The 18792-nt window shown below is 38.2% G+C and overlaps 2 pseudogenes; both read left to right on the top strand.

The window, feature by feature from the left end:
- The first annotated feature begins 12090 nt into the window (after window positions 1-12090).
- LOC120123446 lies at window positions 12091-13277 on the top strand (annotated as a pseudogene).
- A 1048-nt stretch (window positions 13278-14325) lies between these two features.
- LOC120123544 lies at window positions 14326-18373 on the top strand (annotated as a pseudogene).
- Window positions 18374-18792: the final 419 nt, after the last annotated feature.

An 18792-nucleotide genomic window follows, 5' to 3' on the forward strand; every position in this document is an offset into this window, starting at 1 on the left:
TAAAATTAGGATTTTGAGATTTTTTTTTAAATTTTATACAATTTTAGATTTTTTTATAAATAAACTATACTTTTATTTTTTTTATTTAAATAAAAAATTATAAATTATAAACATAACACATGTCATTTAACAGTTGAATTTAACGACATTACAATCTAGACACAAAATTGTAACGGTAAAAACGTTAATCACCTATTCTTAAAAAAAAAATTCAAACATCTAAAATGAATTTGGGTATAATTTGAATACTTAGGCAATAATTAAAAATGGGTAAATTATGGGTTTAGTACCTAAACTATCAATTTTATTCTGTTTCAATATCTAAACTTTCACTTTTTGTAAAATCATAGATGACATTTAGTTTTAATTTCATTATAGTATCGGCCATTAAAAACTTAACAGATGAGCTCACCTGGTGTCGCATCTACGATCGCTGACCATCGCATCCTTCAACCGATGAAGCCCAAACTTTCTAGCCCATACCTTTTCAATATCTCCAAATCTACGATAGACTCTTCAACTTCTTCATCCTCCGATCTCTGACGTCAACCGTCCGGTGGGCTTGAAACTGAAATATGTTGGTCGACTCATCATTCTTTTGTGGTTAACCATTCAAATTGTTCATCTTTCCACTGAAGTTATGCCCCTGTTTACTGGTGAATACTAAAATAAAATAAAAAATTAAACGTTAGACATTATTTTAAAAAAAATTAAAAGTTTAAATACTACAAACAGATAAAAATGATAGTTTAAGTGCTAACTACATAATTTACCCTAAAAACAAGAAGAGGAGGGACCCCTTCACTTTAAAGTTTGACCATAACAGAAAGCCGAGGAAGATGACCCACACTTTACTCTCTTCTTCTTCCCCCCAAAATCAACACTAACCCTTTCTTTAAAAACCCTCTCTACTGTGCTCTTTCTTTCTCCCTCACACCTTCTTCTTCAGTTCCAACTCTCTTAACTGTACTGATATAATCTTATTCTTCTCTGTGTCCCCCTCCACTGAGACTGCTTTTAGGTAACAAGACTTCAACTTTAGCTTTGCTTCTCCTTTTCTCTGTCTTTTAAAAGTACTTTTATGAATGTTTGCTCTGATTCTTTTATGAATTCATGAGTTATCGTCTGTTGGGGTTTCTGTTCGGTAAAAAGTTGTGGATTTTGGGTCTTTTCTTTTATGCTTTTAGAGTGTTTGAAATTGAAGTATATGTAATAATGTTTATTTATGGTTCCATGAATAGTAGCTTTTTATTAGATTTTCAGACTCTGGGTTGTTTTACTTTCAGGTCCTAGAATGAAAATTTTGCCATAAAGATTTCTTTGTACTTCGGTCTGGCACAGTTATAGAATGTTTTCTTCTTATTTGATTTTCGCTATGGAGTGAGACATTGAACTCTTGTTGCTGTAATAACTATGCAGGGCTGGTTGGGGATGTGATGTGGTTCAAAAAGTGAACTTGTTTCCTCAAATTTCACTATGGAAGGTGAGCTACAGGAGCGAAAAATGTCGCTTTATGTAATTGCTCTGTTGTGCTCGAATTGGCTGCCTCTAATGATCTGGTAGCCTTTAAGAATGAAGTAGAAGAGAAAGGTTTGGATCTTGGTGAGGCAAGTTTCTGGTATGGTAGAAGACTCTGGTCGAGAAAGATGGGATTTGAAGAGAGGACACCCTTGATGATCTGTGCCATGTTCGGTAGCGTTGATGTTTTGAAATACATCATTGAAGTGGGAAGATTGATGTGAATGGGGCCTGTGGTACTGATGGAGTTACTGATCTTCATTGTGCTGTTGCTGGTGGTTCGGAGTCTTCGGTTGAGATTATCAAGCTGTTGCTTGATGCATCTGCTGATGTTGATCATGTTGATGCTAATGGGAACAAGCCTATCGATCTGGTTGTGCCAGCTTTAAAGTCTTTGAGTAATTCCAGTAGAAAGGTAATTGAGTTGTTGCTAAAAGGTGAGAGTGTAATTGGTATTAGCTGTAACAACCCGAGAAAAAAAATTAAATTGGTGTAATTTGGTGAAATTTAGTGACTAAAATAAAATTTATGAAAATTTATAGGTTATTTTTGAAGTTGAAGGAAATCCAGAGATCAAGTCCTAAATTCCTCCAATAAGTGTCGACAGGTTTGATTATAAACCAAACGTGTTTTCTGATTTTGTGTTTGCTGATTTCAAAATCAGAAAACACAAGCAAATTATAAAATTTCCTCCTCCCGTGCGCTTACTTTCAAAGCCTGATTCCGACGTCGTCCGACTTCCAATCGTCAAATTGAAACCACCATTGTGTTTATCGTCGACTCGTGATCAAAACTCAGTAAACCAATTATAGCGAAACGCTGCCAAACGACGGAAATTTCGAGTCAAAGTATCGATGTTTTTTTACCACCACTGCCAGAAAAATCTTAAATTCATCTTCGATCATTGATCGGTTTTTGACACCTCTCGCACCATCGTGTTCCTGGTGTCGTTATGAGTCCGACAGTGTCGTCCTTGTCTCCGTAGGCGGCGGCGTGTGTGGGAGGTGGAATGGTCAAAGATTCGGCCGAGTTGAAATCGAGCTCTCCACCATTCAAAAATTTGAACCGAGGTTGGTAAGTGTCTCAAAATCGCTTAAAAGATTTTTTTGAAATTTTTGCATGAATTTTTGGAGGCCAGAGGCGGTCTCACGAATCCCCACGCGCCGCCCCTGCGCGTGGGGAAGATTCGAACTGCAGTTTAATTGGTTGATCGCCTTGATCGGTCCAAATCGGGTTGATCGACCCGACCCGTTGACCCGACCCGATCCGGTGACATTCTGGGAATTATTTTTAAAAATGTGATATTTTGGGAATTTTTGTGAAAAATGTGACATTCTGGAATTTTTTTGAAAGGTGACATTTTGGTAATTTTCGAACGTGGACTATTGAACCCCTTTGACCATAACTTTGACCGATTTTAAACGGCCATTAAACGACATTTGATTTTGTTCGAGTATACCTATTATGACATTTTTTGACGTGTCGAGTCCGTTTCCGAAGTCCGTTTTGCTAAATTCGAACCTGAAGGCCTCCAAATCATCAGTCAAACCCATTGACTTTGATTTTGACCAAGAATTTGAATTTTCGAAAAGTCATACTTTATGTTTTTCGACATCCTGATTCCGATTCCGCAATCCGTTTGGTCAAATTCAGACTCGAAATCTTCCAAATTGATAGTCAAACCCAGAAAATGCTTATATACTTAAGAATTTAGCTTTGAACAATTAAGTAAGACTTGGGGCTGATAAATTATTATTGTTTGAAGGTACAAGAGACTCTCCGGATCGTTCGACAGCTCGACCCAGCTCTTCTAGATCAGTTAAACCACGTGTGTCAGTATTCACCCGTAAGATCCGTAAATTTTATGATTTTAGAGATTAATTATATTACCCATTAGTAATATAGTGTTATTATAAATTAGGTTCGAAAACTGTAGCAGAACGCGGTGAGACCAACAATCAGTAGATATACTACTTGAACCTAATATCGAGGTGTGTTCCCTATTTATTATTGAACTGTTTTATTTGTTTTAATAAGTGGTACACTGAATTCTTTGGTTATTGTTTTATTAATGCACCGATTTAATGTGATGATTTATGAATTATGACCGCTATCTGATTTTGTTTTGAAATGGTATATGATTACCATGTTTATGAATTTATGGAATTTATGTCACGGTGCAATTGAATTTTTGGAATACAAATTTATAAAGTACAGCTCTGATCAAGCTGGAAAATTTTACGGACCTAATGTGACTCTTAGGTAGGCTCTGCGGCCCTGAGATCATTCTCGGGTAGGCCCTGCGGCCCTAAGATGTGTTCTTAAGTAGGCCCCACGACCCCAAAATCTATCTTGGGTAGGCTCTCAGGCCCTAAGATGTTCTCTTAGGGTAACTCTTTTATGAGATTCACTGCAGTACAATTTTTATGAGATTTATTGGATTATGATTTGTTTAGTGTACCTATTATGATTTTATAGTAATGTTGGGACACACTGAGCCTAGCTCACTTTTCGAAAATGTTTTTCCCTTTCAGATACTGTTGGTTAGATACACCTGATCGAGCACTTGGAGGATCAACATATCTCTTGAAGTATATCGTATTGTAATGTTTTATCTTTTAAGTTGAATTTATTTTGGTAACATGAGCCTTATTTTAAAGTATTGGATTTTATAAAGACTACTCATTTGCTACTTATATTTGATTTATCGTAAATTTAAATTTTTAAGACATGTTTAAATTAATTTGTTTTTATTCATTATATTTATGATTTGTATTTTTTTAGCATATATTATTATAATTTCTTAAATGTCATTTATAATGTGATTTTACTATTATTGAATAATGATTTCAAAATAATATCTTTAAGAATCATGAATGTGATTCACTAGACTTAGTTGAAACGCATAGACTAGGTCTAGGGGGTTACATTTATTGGTCTCAGAGCTTTTATTTTTTAAACCTCGGCCTGTGTATGAGTCTAAATTGAAATTACGGTTTTGAAATATTTTACAAAACCTGTTGCTAAGGCCATGTCTCAAAGTTTTTACGATTTTAATTGTGTTCGAGACTCTAAGTGCTTATCTAACCCTAGGTTTTATCTTTTGTAGTAAACTAGAGATCTACAAAAATAAGTGCTAGACGTGGACGTCGAACTAACCGAGGGCGAGGTCGAGTGGCTAGATTTGCAGACCCGATCGACGAGATTCGGGTAGATCCCCCACCTCCGATAGGTGATCATGCTCCTGTGACCCCGACGAATTTGCCTCCTGCCGCTGGTATTGGCATGACTACACCGATCATAGGAGCGACTGATATTGAGCATGATTCTACCAGAGTTGCACTTGATGAGAATTTTGGTAGACAATTTCTACAGTTGATCCAATGAGCAATCAGAGCTGCTGGTGCTGTATCTGAGGTGTCTATTTCTCAAACTCTAATCGTCAATGGGGTCAGGACTTTTGGAGGACAGCTTGGAGGAATTCCTACTGAAGCAGAAGATTGGCTTCAAGATACAGAAAGACGCATGGATCAGTTGGGTTTAGACCCAACTAAGAGATATTTGGGGGCATTAGCGATGTTAGATGGCAATGCCCACACCTGGTGGGAGTCAGTGACCAATAGTGTTCCTACCGATCGTTTGACATGGGATTTCTTTAAGGAGCGCTTTCGGAGCCGATTCCTGGGGGAGCGTTACTTAGTCCAGAGACGACAACAATTTCATGACTTGTTTCAGGGTGATATGACTGTTTCAGAGTATGAGATAGAGTTCTTAAAATTGTTAAAGTATAGACTCAGTCTGGTGCCTACCGAGAGAGATCGATGCCGTAAATTTGCCCTCAGACTCAGATGCGAACTACGTAGGCAAGTGGTAGCCCTTAAAGATGAGATTTTTGATGTGTTGGTGAGCAGAGCCAAGGATGCTGAGGAGATAGAGGCTTTAGCTTCTGGTAGAGAGCGTGTTGATCATGAGAGATCTAGGAAACCGTTTGGCCCTACTGAATCATCCGCACAGTCCGGTAAGAGGACTCGTACTTCAGCCCCTCAGAGGAGCAAGACACGCTTCAGGCCTACAACATCATCACCTTCAACTGTTAGTAGAGGTGGTTCTTCGGTCCCGTTTCAAGTGTCTCATTGTGACTTTTGTGGTAAATGACACACAGGAGAGTGTTATAGGTAGACCAGAGCATGTTTTCATTATGGATCTAGTGGTCATTTCTGAAGAGATTGTCCTCAGCTAGCTTCGTCTGAACGGACCGCTACCCAGACTCATGTACGTTCACAGACTACAGTACAGACTCCAATTAGAGATCGTAGCCAAGTAAAGGCTCGTGGTTCAGTGTCCAGGACAGATAGTAGAGTCCTACCTCAGCAGAATAGAGGGCCAACAGTTTCTGAGGTTAGACAGTCAACTTTGGTTTACGCCACTAGACGTCGGGATGACAGAGATGAGCCTGAGGTTATTGCAGGTACATTTACTATTTATTCTATTCCATACTTTACATTACTGGACAATGGCTCCACTCACTCCTATGTATCGAGCTCAATATCTCGAAACATTCAGATTCCGATCGAGAACACTGATAATACTGTTACGATTACGAGTCCAGTAGGACAGGCAGTATTAGTGAATAAAGTATTTCGGCGTTGTCCTCTGGAGGTTTAGGGAGAAATTTTTCTCGTTGATCTTATGGAGCTTCCTTTAGAGGAGTTCGATCTAATTCTTGGGATGGATTGGTTGAATAAACACAAGGTAAATCTAGATTGCGAATACAAGAGAGCTACTCTAAAGACTTCAGATGGTCGGACTATTGTGTTAATTGGTGAACGACATGGCTATCTTTCTAATATTGTTTCAACTATGGAAATTAATCGTATGATCAGGAAGGGGTATGAGACTTTCATTGCATGTATTCTGAACACTAAAGGTTCCTTGTCCACGATCGAGGAGATTCGTAGAGTTAGTGATTTTTCTGATGTTTTTCAGGAGGAGCTGCCTGGGTTACCTCCTGATAGAGAGGTAGAGTTCGAGATTGAGACTTATCTGGGATCTTCACCTATTTCTATGGCACCTTATCGCATGGCTCCAAAGGAACTTAAGGAGTTGAATGTCCAATTGCAAGAATTATTCGATCGAAGATTTATTCGGCATAGTACCTCACCCTGGGGAGCACCAGTTTTGTTTGTGAAAAAGAAGGATGGGTCGCTAAGGCTATGTATTTACTATCGGAAGTTGAACAAGATGACGGTCAAGAATAAATACCCATTACCCAGGATTGACGACTTATTTGATCAGTTACGAGGAACTACTGTATTCTCTAAGATTGATCTTCGTTCGGGGTATTATCAATTGAAAATTAAGGGGTCCGATGTTGCAAAAACAGCCATTCGCACTAGATATGGTCATTATGAATTCTTAGTAATGCCTTTTGGTTTGACGAACGCTCCTGCAGCTTTTATGGATTTGATGAATCGTGTGTTTCGACCATATTTGGATCAATTTGTGGTTGTCTTTATTGATGATATTCTAGTTTATTCTCGGACGGAAACAGAGCATGACAAGCATTTAAAGATTGTTCTGCGGACCTTGAGAGAACATCGATTATATGCCAAACTAAGCAAGTGTGAGTTTTGGTTTCAAGAAATATCGTTTTTTGGGCACATTATTTCTGCACGAGGTATTCAGGTCGATCCAAGCAAGATCGAGGCTATTGTGAATTGGAAACGACCCAAGAATGTCTCTGAGATCCGCAGTTTCTTGGGCTTGACTGGATATTATCGACGTTTTGTTGAGGGTTTCTCGATCATTGCTGCTCCTTTGACAAATTTGTTAAGGAAGAACGTGCCGTTTGATTGGGAAGAGGCACAACAGGAGAGCTTTGAGAAATTAAAGGCGGTTTTGACTCAAGCACCAGTATTGATTCAACCAGAGTCCGGGAAGGATTTTACAGTGTATAGTGATGCTTCGCATTCAGGACTTGGATGTGTTCTAATGTAGGAAGGTAAGGTGGTGGCTTATACGTCCCGTCAACTGTGACCACATGAGTGTAATTATCCAACTCATGATTTGGAGTTAGCAGCAGTGATTTTTGCCTTGAAAATTTGGAGACACTATCTTTACGGAGAGAAGTGTTATAGTTTCACTGATCATAAGAGCTTAAAGTATCTTCTGACCCAGAAGGAGCTTAATTTGAGACAACGACGCTGGCTAGAGCTTCTAAAGGATTATGATTGCGTGATTGATTATCACCCTGGTAAAGCTAACATTGTGACGGATTCTCTGAGTCGAAAGACGATAGCGGAGTTGAGGTCTTTAATGGCCAAGATGAATTTATATGACGATGGCACTTTGTTAGCAGAATTACAAATTAAGCCGACTTTGGTTGATGAAATTAAAGTTAAGCAGCCCCTTGATAGCTCCTTGCTATCTATCTTTGAGCAAGTACAGCAGGGGACAAGCACAGATTACGCCCTTGATCAGGATGAAGTTTTATGCTTTAAGGGTCGATATTGTGTGCCTGATGACGTTGAGTTGAGGCAGATTATTCTTAATGAGGCTCACAGTAGTTCGTATGCTATACACCCCGGTGGAGATAAGATGTACCAGAATTTGAGGGAGAGGTATCATTGGGTCGGCATGAAGAAGGACATCTCGGATTTTAGGACAAGGTGTTTGACTTGTCAGCAAGTTAAAGTAGAGCATCAACATCCATCAGGTTTGTTACAGCCTATCAAGATTCCTGAATGGAAATGGGACCGTATTACTATGGATTTTGTTACTAGGTTACCAATGACTCCTTCAAAAAAAGATTCAATTTGGGTGATTGTTGACAGACTTACAAAGTCAGCTCACTTCATTCCTGTGCGGGTAAATTATACTTTGGACAAGCTGGCGAGATTGTATATTTCAGAGATTTTCAGATGCATGGTGTTCCATTGTCTATTATTTCTGATCGAGATCCGAGATTTACTTCGAGATTTTGGAAGGTACTACATATGGCTTTGGGAACAAGATTGAATTATAGTACATCCTTTCACCCACAAACTGATGGTCAATCTGAGAAAGATTCAGATTCTGGAGGATATGTTGCGGGGTTGTGTAATTGATTTTCATGGTAGCTGGGAGAACTTTTTGCCGTTGGCTGAATTTTCTTACAATAACAGTTATCAGACTAGCATTCGTATGGCACCTTACGAAGCACTCTATGGGCGTAAATGTCGCACTCCGATATGTTGGACTGAGTTGCGTGAAAGGAAGACTTTGGGACCTGAGTTAGTACGCGAGACGGAGGACACAGTCAAATTGATTCGTGACCGTCTGAAAGAGGCATTTAATAGACAGAAGTCTTATGCAGATAAAAGGAGGAAAGATATTAAGTTTGAAGTTGGAGATCAGGTCTTTTTAAAAGTATCACCCTGGAAGAAAGTATTGAGATTTGGGCGTAAGGGTAAATTAAGTCCAAGATTTATTGGATCTTTTCGTATATTGACATATCAGCTTGAGTTGCCTCCCCAGCTCAGTCGTATTCATGATGTCTTTCATGTATCAATGTTGAGGCGATATCGTCCAGATCCAGGTCACATCATTCAGGTTGAAGAGGTAGAGTTGAGACCTGATTTGTCATATGATGAGGAGCCCATTCAGATCTTGGAAAGTGATGAGCGAGTTCTTCGGAATAGACGTATCCCGATGGTAAAAGTTCAATGGAGTAACCAAAGCCTCTCTGAAGCTACTTGGGAGACATTGGAGTCAATGGAGGCTCTGTTTCCTCAACTATTCTCATAAGGTAAATTTCGAGGACGAAATTTCTTGTAGAGGGGGAGAATTGTAACAACCCGAGAAAAAAAATTAAATCGGTGTAATTTGGTGAAATTTAGTGACTAAAATAAAATTTATGAAAATTTATAGGTTATTTTTGAAGTTGAAGGAAATTCAGGGACCAAGCCTTGAATTCCTCCAATAAGTGTCGGCAGGTTTGATTATAAACCAAACGTGTTTTCTGATTTCAAAATCAGAAAACACAAGCAAATTATAAAATTTCCTCCTCCCGTGCGCTTACTTTCAAAGCTCGATTCCGACGTCGTCCGACTTCCAATCGTCAAATTGAAACCACCATCGTGTTCATCGTCGACCCGTGATCAAAACCTAGTAAACCAATTATAGCGAAACGCTGCCAAACGACGAGAATTTCGAGTCAAAGTATCGTCGTTTTTTTAGCACCACCGCCGGGAAAATCTTAAATTCATCTCTAATCGTTGATCGGTTTTCGACACCTCCCACACCATCGTGTTCCTGGTATCGTTCTGAGTTCGACGATGTCGTCCTTGTCTCCGTAAGCGGCGGCGCGTGTGGGAGGTGGAACGGTCAAAGATTCGGCCGAGTTGAAATCGAGCTCTCCATCATTCAAAAATTTGAACCGAGGTTGGTAAGTGTCTCAAAATCGCTTAAAATAATTTTTGGAGGCCAGAGGCGATCTCACGCGCCCCCACGTGTGGGGAAGATTCGAACTGTAGTTTAATTGGTTGACCGGCTTGACCGGTCCAAACCGGTCTGAACCGGTCTGACCGGTCCGAACCGGGTTGACCGGTCTGACTCGACCCATTGACCGACCCGACCCGTTGACCCGACTCGACCCGGTGACATTCTGGGAATTATTTTGAAAAAGGTGACATTTTGTGAAAAATGTGACATTCTGGAATTTTTTTTGAAAAATGTGACATTTTGGTAATTTTCGAATGTGGACTATTGAACCCCTTTGACCATAACTTTGACCGGCTTTAAACGGCTATTAAACAACATTTGATTTTGTTCGAGTATACCTATTTTGACATTTGTCGACGTGCCGAATCCGTTTCTGAAGTCTGTTTTGCTAAATTCGAACTTGAAGGCCTCCAAATCATCAGTCAAACCCGTTGACTTTGATTTTGACCAAGAATTTGAATTTTCGAAAAGACATACTTTATGTTTTTCGACGTCCTGATTCCGATTCCGCAATCCGTTTGGTCAAATTCAGACTCGAAATCCTCCAAATTGATAGTCAAACCCGGAAAATGCTTATATACTTAAGAATTTAGCTTTGAACAATTAAGTAAGACTTGGGGCTGATAAATTATTATTGTTTGAAGGTACAAGAGACTCTTCAGATCGTTCGACAGCTCGACCCAGCTCTTCTAGATCAGTTAAACCACGTGTGCCAGTATTCACCCGTAAGATCCGTAAATTTTATGATTTTAGAGATTAATTATGTTACCCATTAGTAACATAGTGTTATTATAAATTAGGTTCAAAAACTGTAACAGAACGTGGTGAGACCAACAATCAGTAGATCTACTACTTGAACCTATTATCGAGGTGTGTTCCCTATTTATTACTGAACTGTTTTATTTGTTTTAATAAGTGGTACACTGAATTCTTTGGTTATTGTTTTATTGATGCACCAATTTAATGTGATGGTTTATGGATTATGACTGCTATCTGATTTTGTTTTGAAATTGTATATGATTACCATGTTTATGGATTTATGGAATTTATGTCACGGTGCAATTGAATTTTTGGAATACAAATTTATAAAGTACAGCTCTGATCAAGCTGGAAAATTTTACGGACCTAATGTAACTCTTAGGTAGGCTCTGCGGCCCTAAGATGTGTTCTTAGGTAGGCCCCACGACCCCGAAATCTATCTTGGATAGGCTCTCAGGCCCTAAGATGTTCCCTTAGGGTAACTATTTTATGAGATTTATTGCAGTACAATTTTTATGAGATTTATTGGACTATGATTTGTTTAGTGTACTTATCATGATTTTATAGTAATGTTGGGACACATTGAGCCTAGCACACTTTTCGAAAATGTTTTCCCCTTTCAGATATTGTTGGTTAGATACACCTGATCGAGCACTTGGAGGATCAACATATCTCTTGAAGTATATCGTATTGTAATGTTTTATCTTTTAAGTTGAATTTATTTTGGTAACATGGGCCTTATTTTAAAGTATTGGATTTTATAAAGACTACTCATTTGCTACTTATATTTGGTTTATCGTAAATTTTGATTTTTAAGACATGTTTAAATTAATTTGTTTTTATTCATTATATTTATGATTTGTATTTTTTAGTATATTATTATAATTTCTTAAACGTCATTTATAATGTGATTTTACTATGATTGAATAATGGTTTCGGAATAATATCTTTAAGAATCATGAATGTGATTCACTAGACTTAGTCGAAACGCATAGACCGGGTCTAGAGGGTTGCATTAGCGATAATATTCTTAACCAGAAAGACGAATCTGAAAGATGGGGCTGCCTCAGTTCGTGAAAGAAGGGCCCGAGAAGAAAGAATATCTTGTTAATCTATCACTGCCTGATATCAACAATGGTATCTATGGAACTGATGACTTCAAGATGTATACCTTTAAGGTGAAGCCATGTTCGAGGGCATACTCCCATGACTGGACCGAGTGCCCTTTTGTTCATCCTGGCGAGAATGCAAGGAGGAGGGACCTAAGGAAGTACCCCTATATCTGCGTGCCCTGCCCCGAGTTCCTGAAGGGGGCATGCCCTAGGGTTGATGCTTGTGAATATGCTCATGGTATTTTTGAGTCTTGGCTGCATCCTGCTCAATATCGAACAAGGCTTTGAAGATGAGATTGGCTGCAATCGCAAAATCTGCTTCTTTGCCCACAAACTTGAAGAATTACATCCCGTGAATGCTTCAACCGGTTCAACCATGCCTTCACCAAGTTCTACTGCTATCAATGCAGTGGAAATAGCAAATTTGAGCCCTTTAGCACTTGGTTCATCCTCTTTGCCACTGCCTACTGCTTCAACACCACCCATGTCTCCTTTAGTCGCTTCTTCCTCTCCAAATATCGGGAACTTGTAGCACAACAAAGTTAACCTCACCCCTCCTGCCCTGCAGCTACCCGGTAGCCGCTTAAAGACTGCTTTTAATGCCCGGGATTTTGATCTGGAAATGCAATTACTTGCCCTCGAGAACCATGCTAGCCAATTGCAACAGCAACAGTTGATGGATTTCTAGTCTCTCCTCCCCATCTTGTCGGAAAAACGAATACAGTAGGCTTGAGGATTTGAAACCTACTAATCTCAATGATGCTTTTGGATCCCTCGATCCATCTCTGCTGTCTCCCTTGAAGGGACTTTCAGTAAAATCTGCAACACCGACCCAGTTGCAATCTCCAACTGGGATTCAAATTCGCCAAAACATGAACCAGCTCCGAGCAAGCTACCCAACGAGCCTTTCATCCTCTCCTGTGAAGCAGCCATAAGCATCTGGTTTTGACTCATCTGCTGCAGTGGCTGCAGCAGTGATGAATTCCAGGTTTTCTGAATTTGCAAAACGGAGCCAGAGTTTTATATACCGTGGGGCAATGACCGGTCGTGCTGGACTTACTGCTACCTCCACAACCATGATGTCTTCAAATATTTCTGATTGGAGCTCCCCTGATGGGAAACTGGATTGGGGAATTCAAGGAGATGAGCTGAACAGGCTTAGGAAGTCAGCTTCTTTTGGATTCCGGAACAACAATCCCACCACAACAGCAACAACAAACATGATGGCATCCAATGCGAATGGGCCAGATGTGTCCTGGGTTCATTCGATCGTGAGAGATGGTGCTCCTACGGGAGAGCGTTTGCAGCGGCAACAGCGTTACAGTGTTGGTAAAGATGTTCAAGAAACATTTCCACCGTGGATGGAGCAAATGTACATAGAACAGGAGCAGGTGGCATAAGAAAGACACCTCTGCTCATATCCATATTCTAGCTTATATATCTCATATTCTTGATTTTTTTTAAATATGTCTTTTCCCATCAAGGAATTATGGATACAACTCTCTTATCAAAATATGTATTCTTTATATATTATATTTAATAAGATTACAAATATATTGGGTTCCACTTTGCTTAAACCTAATCTTTATCTTTAATGAATTGAAGGGTGTGAAATGAATTAAACATTTGAACTTAAATATTAATTGCATCATATGTCCCCAAACTATAACCTTCATATTAAATTGATTCTTAAACTTCTAAATATTCCAATTTCACCCCAAATTATGATTCTCATTCTAAATTAGTCCTTAAACTTTTAAACATTATACTCACTCCTAAACTATGACCCTCTTTCTAAATTAATCCCCAAACTTTGAATATTTTAATTTAATCTTTAAATCCATCCAAATATGTAATTAGCTTCAACTATAGTTTAACCTAAATTTTGTTTTCTCTCTCTCAAACATATAATAATATACATTGGCCTAACAATTTTATTAACAGGGGAGGTGATTAATATATACATATAGTTTGGAATGAAATTGGAACATTTAAAAAGTTTGGGGACTAATTTAGAATGAATGTCATAGTTTGGGGATGATATCAAAATGTTCAAAAGTTTGAGGACTAACTTAAAATGATAATAGTTTAGAGATGAAATTGGAGCTTTAAAAGTTCACAAACCAATGTAAAATGAGGATCATAGTTTGAGGACATGTGATGCAAGTAAGAGCAAAAATAGAAATATAATTCATATTTTGAACTTTTAATGGATAAAAAATAATTTAATGTTTAAAAATAAATAATCTTATCTCCAGAATTCACGTCTAACATTTCCTGGAAGTTAAGTCAAGTCCCTCTAACAAACAATATAATCAATTTAAATTTCGAAGATAAAATGATTCGTAGCGAAGAAAACGTTGAAAAAGACTGGTACCAACAATCCTCGTGTTTCTTTCACTTCCCTCTGAACTAAAATCCATTTGCTTTCTTATCAAAATTAGATCTTTCATTCATGTCTTCCAACAAGAAAAGCCTGTTCAAATTTCTCTTACCAGCAAATGCGGGATGCCGCTGTGGGGACCCAAAACCTGGATATGTTTATGAACCAAAACCCAAAGTCTCTGCATCCCCAAATCCTTCCATATCATCATCATCTTCTTCCAAAGTTAGGCTCAGCCCTTGCTCTAAAATCATCGACGCCATCGCTGTGGTGAAGAATTCCGACGACCCATATCGAGATTTTCGACAGTCGATGCTCCAGATGATCGAGGAGAAGCATATATACTCGACCCATCATCTTCAGGAGCTTCTTCGATGCTTTTTGGAGCTGAATTCGCCATGCCACCACCGCGTTATTGTCGAGGCTTTCATGGGGATTATGGCAGCTGGTAATCTCCATGGATCATCGGAAAAGCATGTGAATACATTCAATTCCCACCACTGCATGGCGGTTGGTCAATAACTCAAAATCTGGATGTTATATATCTTGCTTTTATTATAACTATAATCAATGCATATTTTATTTTTATTGTTTTATGTTTAATCAATAAGCAATTAAAAAATGGCATGTATACCGCTGATAGGAGGGCTAAATCTACGAGATAATGTGTTGGAATTATTTATTTCACGAGATAACGTTCTCCCAAGATTAATTGCTGAAGTAGGGCGACAGTGTTGGCCGTAGGTCGCCATGCCTTCTGGGCGACCTACGACGTGGCAACTTCCGACGAGTGAATGATCGTGTGCATGGGACATGCACAACCCAACCCATAGGTCGCCATGCACTCCTAGCGACCTCCTAGGTCGCCATGCACTCCGGGCGACCAAGAAGGTTGCCATGCATGCCCGACGACCAAGCTTTTAACCCTTGCCGCCCTGCATGTCATAGCTGGGAGATTCCTGCCCGACGACCAAGCTTTAACCCTCTGCTCCCTCATGCATGCGTTGCATCCATAGAGCGGAACGTGCAAAAATATCACATGGCCATGCAAGGAGACAAGGTCGCGGGGCGTGCATGGCGACCTCCTTGGTCGCCGGGCGTGCATGGCGACCTCCTTGGTCGCCCGGAGTGCATGGCGACCTAGGGCGACCTAGGAGGTCGCTGGGAGTGCATGGCGACCTATGGGTTGGGTCGTGCATGGGACGTCTGAAGCTGCCACGTCGTAGGTCGTCCGGAAGGCATGGCGACCTACGGCCAACAATGTGCAATTCGCCCTACTTCAGCAATTAATCTTGGGAGAACGTTATCTCGTGAAATAAATAATTCCAACATATTATCTTGTAGATTTAGCCCTGATAGGAGAGAACAAATTGATAAATAAAAAATATTTTAAAAAATCATATCATTTTAATTTCTTTAATCATTAGTGATCAAATTTGAAGAAGGTATCTTGCTAATTGTAAAAAAAAAATATATGAGAGGTCTATATACTTTTGAAAAGAATTATTGTGATCATCGTATTATTTTTCTCTCGTTATAACCCTCCACCTCAGAAAATAAATTTAATGTAACCATTTGACTAACGTTTTTCGTCATTTGACTGTTACAATACTAATGTCGCAATCCACGGTATTGAAGTTGCAGTTCATCTATCATGTTTGAGTCATCAATTTATCACATTTAATATGTTATTTGTCACGTTATCAATCACCGTGGGTTGTCACGTTAACACCGTAACGGTTAATGACAAAAAAATGGTCAAATGACCACATTAGATTTATTTCTAAGTTGGAAGACCACATTGATAAAAAATAATACGAATGACACATTTTTTTTAAAAGTACATGTACTTTTAATGTCTTTTTGCCTAAAAAACTTAACGTTTATTAATATGATTATTTTGACTCTTATTTTTTATTGTAAGTTTTAACTCTTAACTATTTATTTTAAGGGAAAAAGATCTCCATCATTTGGTTGAGTAGTCACTTCGACCTTATTATTTTATTCTAGAACATTTTGGTCTCAATGTTTTATTTTAAGGTAAAAATATCTCTATTTTAGAGTGTTAATCGTTTGACGATTTCATCATTAAAGGAGTCTTTTTGCCCCAAAATAAAGCACGAGGCAAAATACTCAAAAAAAGAAGAAGAATATATACCAGAGACCATTTTTTTTTAGATATTGGGGCTAATTTTAACATTTTGCCTTTGAAAAATGTAATAGCTTGGTGACTATGGTATAAATTATTGTTTTTATTGTGGTTTTATTAGAATTGTTTAAGGTTTGATTGATTATCCATCCCTGAGATTTGGGTAAAACTTGGGCTAATGACCGAAGTGTTTCTGTTGGACCCACTCAAACAAAGGCGGCGGGGGCGGAATTACAAATTGACTTATTCCTCACGAAGTTCACCAATATATTATTGCATAAATATTTCTAACATTTGACAATATATGTAATTTTGCTCATATTGTTTTTTAGAACATTTGATCTCTCCACGTTTTATTTTGGGTCAAAAAATACCCTCTTTGGATGAAAATCGTTAGTTAACTGACGATCAACACATGAAGCTGACTCAGTAAGAATATGTGGAGATGTTGACGTGGCATGTCCATATCATAGTATATAATAACGTGGCAGATCCACCTAGACTAATGCTGACATACATGTACACGTGTGATGCAACGTCAACAATTTTTTTTAAAAATTCAATTAATAACAAATAATTATTTTTACTAAATTAATAGCAACCAATCAGATGTTGCCACATGGCACATGAATTTTTTATTAAATTAAAAAATGAGAGATTAAACCTCTATAAAATTTTGCAACCGGATTTGAACCTAAGTCAAAGTGATGAAAGGCTTGACGCCTAAGCACCAAGCCAAATCAATTGGTTATTAATGTTAGGCTAATTACATTTTAAGGTATATTGTAGCCAATAAAATTACCACTAACACAAGTACTTTTTTAAAAATTATAATTAGATTTAAATTGTTAGAATTATTTGAGTAAATTTAAATTCATATTTAAATTATAGTGATTTTTGCAAGTGTGATAAAGATCTGGGTTCTTGCAAAACATGGCATTAGAAGCAGTGGTTACCCTCCAGATCGATTTACCTATGGTTTCAAGGACTACTTTTCCGAAGGAGGAGCTTGGGGTTATGATTTTAGCTTCCAAGAAGAAGATGAAGCTCTTACTGTGATTCTTGAAAGCAATTTAGAACAAGAAGAGAATCATCATCATTATCTGCATGCAAATTGGGACTCCTCTTCTACTTTAGTCATGCAACAACATGCAAATGAACTATGAGATCCTTACTCTTCTTCATCCGAAGCTTGCACTGCCGATCAGACTCTCCCCGCCCCTGCAGCTGCTGGTTTCCAAGCTCTAATGGAACCTCAACAAGCTTACAGTGCAAAAAAAAAAAAACGGCGACCAACGGTACTAGACGAAAACGTTGTCACACCAGGGGCAGCAAGAACAAAGAAGAGCTGGAGAACCAGAGAATGACTCATATCGCTGTTGAACGCAATCGCCGGAAACAAATGAATGACTACCTGCTATGATTAGAACTCTGATGCCACATTCTTATGTTCAAAGGTTTAGTTTTTATCTCTCTCACACACTTTTCGTTTGATAATTTCAATTAATAAAAGAATATTAACCTTTAAAACAAGTTTATACAACCCTAATCAAACACCCACTTCTTAACGTAATATAGCCGTTTTGTTTATGAACCGTAAAAGGCATTGGGTGAAGAACTTGAGAAATTACTGACTTTCATGAATCATGGAAACCATTTAGATTTGTAGACTAGGTCAACTACGTATCTTTCTTTATCATACAACAAACTAATATATGCATTATCCATTTCCAGGGTGATCAAGCTTCAATAATTGGCGGGGCGATTAATTTCGTGAAGGAATTAGAGCAGTTCTCACAGACCATGGAGGCTCATAAGAGGACCACTCAACAGCCAGAACACAACGGACACCTTTCTCCCTTCGCCGAGTTTTTCACCTTTCCACAATTCTTCACTCATGCAACGTCTCAGTGCAACAATGCTGCTGATCAGCCCACGGCCGCCGCTGCCGCTTCTGCAGAAAGCGTTTAATGCAAAGAAGTTTACAGCCAGAGAATAGGAGAAGTTCCAAAGCTAGGAATCAGACTCAAAAGATTAAATCGTTTTATTTTTTATTTTTAAAGTTTAAAAATTTAAAATTAATTAAAATTTTAAATATGAATTTAAATTGACTCAAATAATTCAAACAATTTAAATCTAACTATAATTTTAAATAAAATGCTTGTGTTAGTGGTGGTTTTATTGGCAACAATATATCTTAAATAATGTTATTAGCCTAACATTACCAATCAAGTGATTTGGTCTGATGGTTAGGAGTTAAGCCTTTCATTCCTTAGACCTAAGTTTAATCCCTCCTTTCTTAATTTAATAAAAACTCCATGTGTCACTTGGTAACATCTAATTGGTTTCTATTAATTTAGTAAAAAAATAATTATTTATTATTAATTATT

The sequence above is a fragment of the Hibiscus syriacus genome, unplaced genomic scaffold (assembly GCF_006381635.1).
Source record: "Hibiscus syriacus cultivar Baekdansim isolate YM2019G1 unplaced genomic scaffold, ASM638163v2 tig00110393_pilon, whole genome shotgun sequence".
NCBI lineage: Eukaryota > Viridiplantae > Streptophyta > Magnoliopsida > Malvales > Malvaceae > Hibiscus > Hibiscus syriacus.